We start from the raw sequence: 6,023 nt of genomic DNA, 5'->3' as shown, positions 1-6,023 counted from the left end.
TTTTATATAAATATATAGGCAAACAGGAGCATTGGCAGGTAAATCAACACAGCAGGAACATCAGGAGCCAAATTAGAGAAGCACACATAGCACGGTGGAAAAAGGCAGGGAAACAAGGAACTACCCCTTTACCCTCACAGCAGTTACAGCTCAGATTCCCTCATGTAGTGGTCAGCCCACTTCAATCAATTACAGTAGCTATAACTGTGTGTTCTCACTCATTGTACAACCCTTCACTGTTCCAACTATTAAACATTAAAAGATCTTAACATACAAATCACGTGATTTGACTGATGGTCAAATTTAGCTAACTGTAGCTATTCAATAAACTGATTATGGCTTAGCACAATATGCTATCCTAGGTACTTCCAAGTGGAAAATTTATATCAAACAAAAAGCATTCCATAATTATGCTCCCTTTTTCTGATTAGATTTTATTTTATGTTAGTGATGAAAATAAAAAAATGACAACTGTTGTTGATCTTTAGGACCCATCATAGAATTTAAAATAATATAAATTTAATAAAATTATGTAAAATTATACAGTAAAAGCAGTCCCCGTCTGTATTTATCTCCCATCTAGAATTGGCAAAAGCTTTAATACGTATAGTTCAAAAAATTGAACTTTTCTACTTCATAAATTAAAAAGCAGAAATATAGAATAGAATAGAATAGAATAGAATAGGAGTAGAATAGAATAGAATAGAATAGAATAGAATAGAATAGAATAGAATAGAATAGAATAGGATTTTTTTATTGGCCAAGTGTGATTGACACATAAGGAATTTGTCTTGGTGCATATGCTCTGTGTACATAAAAGAAAAGATACGTTCATCAAGAATTCTAAGGTACAACACTTAATGATAGTCATAGGGTACAAATAAGCAATCAGGAAACAATATCAATATAAATTGTAAGGATACAAAGCAACAAAGTTACAGTCATACTGTCAGCTTTGAAAGCCATACTAGGCCGAAGGCTTCCATATGCTGCCACAATTCTCCTCTATGGGAAAGGAGGGGAGGAGGGGGGATGATTAGACATAACATTTTTTTCCCTGCCGGTCAAGGCCAGGCTGGGTTCGCATCTGGAGGAGTGGCTGGAGTGATGTTTTGATATGGGACAGTTGGGGATTGGAGCATGTGACCGGCAGAGGGGTCATGAGGGTGGAGATTTTGGGGGTTTGTATTACTGAGGGACGAACCGGAATCCCCAGTTTCGGTTTTCACCCAACTGTGCCAGTTTACCTATGCTAGTGAAAGAACTTTGAAAGATGTTGGTTTCGGAATCTTTTCTGCAGGAGGGGTTTTCTTCTGCACGTTGACATACAGTCATAAGTGGAAGGAGATGGGTCATGGGAACAATGAGAAGATTAATAGTAATGCAGATTTAGTAAATAGTTTGACAGTGTTGAGGGAATTATTTGTTTAGCAGTGATGGCATTCGGGAAGAAACTGTTCTTGTGTCTAGTTGTTCTGCTGTGCAGTGCTCTATAGCGTCGTTTTGAGGATAGATGTTGAAACAATTTATGTCCAGGATGTGAGGGGTCTGTAAATATTTTCACAGCCCTCTTTTTGACTCGTGCAGTATACAGGTCCTCAATGGAAGGCAGGTTGGTAGCAATATGTCCTAAATTGAATTAGATCCTGAAATACTTAAAGTTAATTATTTTTCACTCCAAGGCATTTTCCTCATTAAAATTTTTTCTCAAGTACTATTTTGCTACTAACTGGAAAAACAAGATACCCAGCCTCCAACTTCTTATGAAAAGCATCTCAACTTCACTAACAAAACCGAATTTAAATTAATGAGAGAGATTCTCATTACGTGTCGCTTCTATCCTGACAATTTCTTTCTTTGAAGTACTTTTGAAAAAGTTTAAAGTTTAAACCATATTATGTGGTGTGAATCTAGCTTAATATGATTTACTCAACAGACCATACTTAGTGCAATGTGTGAAGGATTTCAGTATATATATATATATATTAATCACATATCTAGAAACCTGATTTCCAGTCATAACTCAATCATTTGGCCCAGGAATTTCTTTGTTCCATGTTCCCTTAGTAAATCAGTAAAGATTAATTCATTTTGATAGGCTTCTTTTTAGCAGTATTTAGCTTTTGCATCGAGTTACCATATTTGTTAGTCATCTTAAGTGCTCATCTGAATATAGAAATTGGATATAAACTGAATAATTTATTTATTCAATTAATAATTTAACTAAACCAAGATTTATAAAATACAACTTACTAAATACAGTACAATGTTTTGCTAGCTTTATACACGGATTAGGCCATAAACCAGTTCACCAAGCACAGTGGCTAGATTCACACAATATACTAAGGGAACCAAAAGTAACTATATTATGACAATGTAATGTATACTATATGCTTTTTAAATTCAAGAGTTTCAGTGATTCACATACTACCAGTATATATCTACAGCTAAATTAATATGAACCCTGGATGGTAGCTTAAATAATGGTTAAGGGGAAGCATAGAACATAGAACAATAGAGTTGGAAGACCCTGCCTATACCATTTCAGACAAATGGCTGTTCAGTCTTTTCTTAAAAATCTCTACTAATGGAACACCCACAACTTCTGGAAGCAAGTTATTCCATTGGTTTATTGCTTTCATTAGGAAATGTCTCCTTAGTTCTACGGTTGTTTCTCTCCTTGATTAGTTTCCGTCCATTGCTTCTTGTCTTGCCTTCTGGTGCTTTGGAAATAGTTTGATCCCCTTGTCTTTTAGGAGCCCCTCAAATATTGGAACATTGCTATAATGTCTCCCTTAGCCCTTCTTTTCATCAAATTAGCCATACCCAATTCCTGCAACCATTCTTCATGTTTTAGCCTCCAGTCCCCTAATCATCTCTTGCTCTTTTCTGCAAAGAAAAGTAAGACACTCTCATCCCCACGCATGGTGATTTTGACCTCAACAAGCCACCTGTGTCTGGCTTTTTTTAAAAAAGAAGGGCAGGAAGCGACCATTTACCACAAAGGATCCTAGATACTATAAGAAAAGGAGAAATGTCAAATTTGTATCAAGCTGTGATTTACTGCTGTATCAGGAAAGCATGCACTGGATGAATCACTTAACTTTTAAGTAAATCCCAGGGGGCCTTATATATTTGCCTATAGTGTTAAACAACTCTTTAAAAAAATTTAGACTTCCTGTGTTTCCTAAAAACATCAAATATAGAGACAAATTATTTACAAAACTATTATCACTTATTACAATAGCAAACAGAATTTAATTAAAACTAAGCATAATTCCTAGTGATTAGCATAGGGTAGCATTTAATATTTGCAATGTTTTGTCAATTTATGTTTTTAAAAAAGCACAATGGAGATTACTTTTCTTTTACATAATCTCTTATAGTCCCATCCCCACTAACTTATTGAGTCACTGAGTTTATGAGTAAAGGAATCAAATTACTTAAATTGGAGGTAGTCTGGAACAAAGACAAACAGGCAACCTAGGATGAAGGGCTGAGAATGTGTGTTGCGTATGTATGTATGTATGTATGTATGTATGTATATATATATATATATATTTGTTTTCTGAGGTTTTCACGGGTGTTTGTATGTAGGTCTTTGGTTGTTCGGGTTTTCTCCCGTGTAAAATTGGAAATGTCTTGGCAACGTTTCGACGAAGTCTCATTCGTCATCTTCAGGCTTCAGCTTCGTGCTTCTGGGAGCAATGTGTGAAGGAAGAAACAGCTGCGATCACACATTGCTCCCAGAAGCACGGCTGAAGCCTGAAGATGACGAATGAGACTTCGTCAAACGCTGCCAAGACATTTCCATATATATATATATATATATATATATATATATATATATATATTTGTTTTCTGAGGTTTTGGTGTTTGTATGTAGGTCTTTGGTTATTGGGTTTTCTCCGCATAAAATTGGAAGTGACTTGGCAACGGAAGAAACAGCTGCGATCACACATTGCTCCCAGAAGCACGAAGCTGAAGCCTGAAGATGACGAATGAGACTTCGTCGAAACGTCGCCAAGACACTTCCAATTTTACGCGGGAGAAAACCCAAATAACCAAAGACCTACATACATATATATATATACATATATATATATATATATATATATAAAGTTGCTTCACATCATTTGCTCTAGCCCTACATTATCTCAGAGGTAATGAGTGGTAGGAATAACCTTGGGGAAAGCTCAGATGAAAGAAACCAGAGGCTGAGGCAGGAATGTAATTTGAGAAAGGATCCCACATTTGACCCTTCCTAGTTCTAATGAAGATAGAGGAAGGGAGGAGGGAAACATAGATTTTTACTGTATCTTTATAATAAAAATAGTACAAGTAGTCCTCGACTTACAACCACAATTGAGCCCAAAATTTCTGGTGCTAAGCAAGACAATTAAGTGACTTTTGGTCCATTTTATGAACTTTCCTGACACATTTGTTAAGTGAATTGCTGCAGTTGTTAAGTTAGTAGCACAGTTGTTAAGTGAATCTGGCTTTCACCATTGACGTTGCTTGTCAGGAGGTCACAAAAAGGTGACCAGGTGATCCCAGGAGACAGCAACCGTCATAAATGAGTTGCCAAGCATCTGAAATTTGTTCATGTGACCATGGGGATGCAATAGTTGTGTGAAAAATGGTCATGTCACTTTTTTCGGTGCCACTGTAACTTTGAATGGTAACTAAATGAACTATTCTAAATTGAGGATTACCTGTATAAGCATTCCTAACTGATTTTCTAGCGTGTGCTACCTCAAAGGGCTGACAGCAAGTAGAGGGATAATAATAAAGAGATATAGAAAACTAACTGTTAGAAGCTGCTATCAAGTGTTCACCTAACTATGTGTACCTTCAAAGGAGTACTTAAATAAAACAACATCAAAATTCATTGCAGCATTTTCATATAATTAAGTCCACTGCCTGCCCACCAATTTTTTTTTGGCAGGTAGACAAGCCTATTTTCATGCAGTTTTGGATCAACTATTTGTATATTTTTCTTTTGATTCATTGAGCAGTGCAAGACAAAAAAGAAAATGGGATTAATAGAAGATGGTGATTTCCTTTCAATGTGTTTTTGTGTAATACATTAGATACAAGGAATTTCACTTAAGGAAACCTATAGTTCTTGTTTCCACTACATGTGTTAAACAATATGTGCCTTTAAACTTCTGAATTTTAATAAAAGTTCAAACTTCCATTGCTCAAACCTGTGGCACAGAGGGCAGGAAGTTAGGAATGGCTTGCTTTAGTGCTATCAGACTTTTGCATTTTAAACAAATACTGTATGTTGCTTTTTTGAAAAGAGTAACAGAATAATGAGTTGGAAGGGACCTTGGAGGTCTTCTAATCCCACCGCCTGTTCAAAAATGGACCCGATATCAGGAGTCCCCAACTCCCAGTCTGTTGACCAGTACCAGTCCGCAGCATGCCAGAAACTGGGCCACGCAAACAAGTGAAGCACCATTTACTAGATGCAAGCAGCACATGAAACCACGCCCCCTCTGGTCTGCGGAAAAACCTCTCTCCACGGAACTGGTCCCTGGTGCCTAAAAGGTTGGGTCTGCTGCTCTGTACCATTCTGGACAAGTGACTGTCCAGTCTCTTCTTAAAAACCTCCAGTGATGAACACCCACAACATCTGAAGGCAAGTTATTCCAATGATTAATTGTCCTCACTGTCAGGAAGTTTCTCCTTAGTTCTAGATTGTTTCTCTCCCTGATTAGTTTCCATCCATTGCTTCTTGTCCTGCCTTCTAGTGCTTCGGAGGGCAAGACAAAAAACAATGGATGGAAACTGATCTGGGAGAGAAGCAACCTAGAACTAAGGAGAAACTTCCTGACAGTGAAATCAATTAACCAGTTTTGAAGGCTTGCCTTCAGAAAAGATGCAAGTCTCACTAGGAAACGCAAGGAGAGCTTTTAAAGAAGCAGACAGTCAACAAAGGAAGCTCGTCTTTCACGTGTGCCAGGAATGTTTTGCGGGGCTGTTTTTGTAGGAAACACTTTTTAATGCACAATAAG

The sequence above is a fragment of the Ahaetulla prasina genome, chromosome 2 (genome assembly GCF_028640845.1).
Source record: "Ahaetulla prasina isolate Xishuangbanna chromosome 2, ASM2864084v1, whole genome shotgun sequence".
In the NCBI taxonomy this organism is placed as follows: domain Eukaryota; kingdom Metazoa; phylum Chordata; class Lepidosauria; order Squamata; family Colubridae; genus Ahaetulla; species Ahaetulla prasina.
This window is presented reverse-complemented; position numbering follows the sequence as displayed.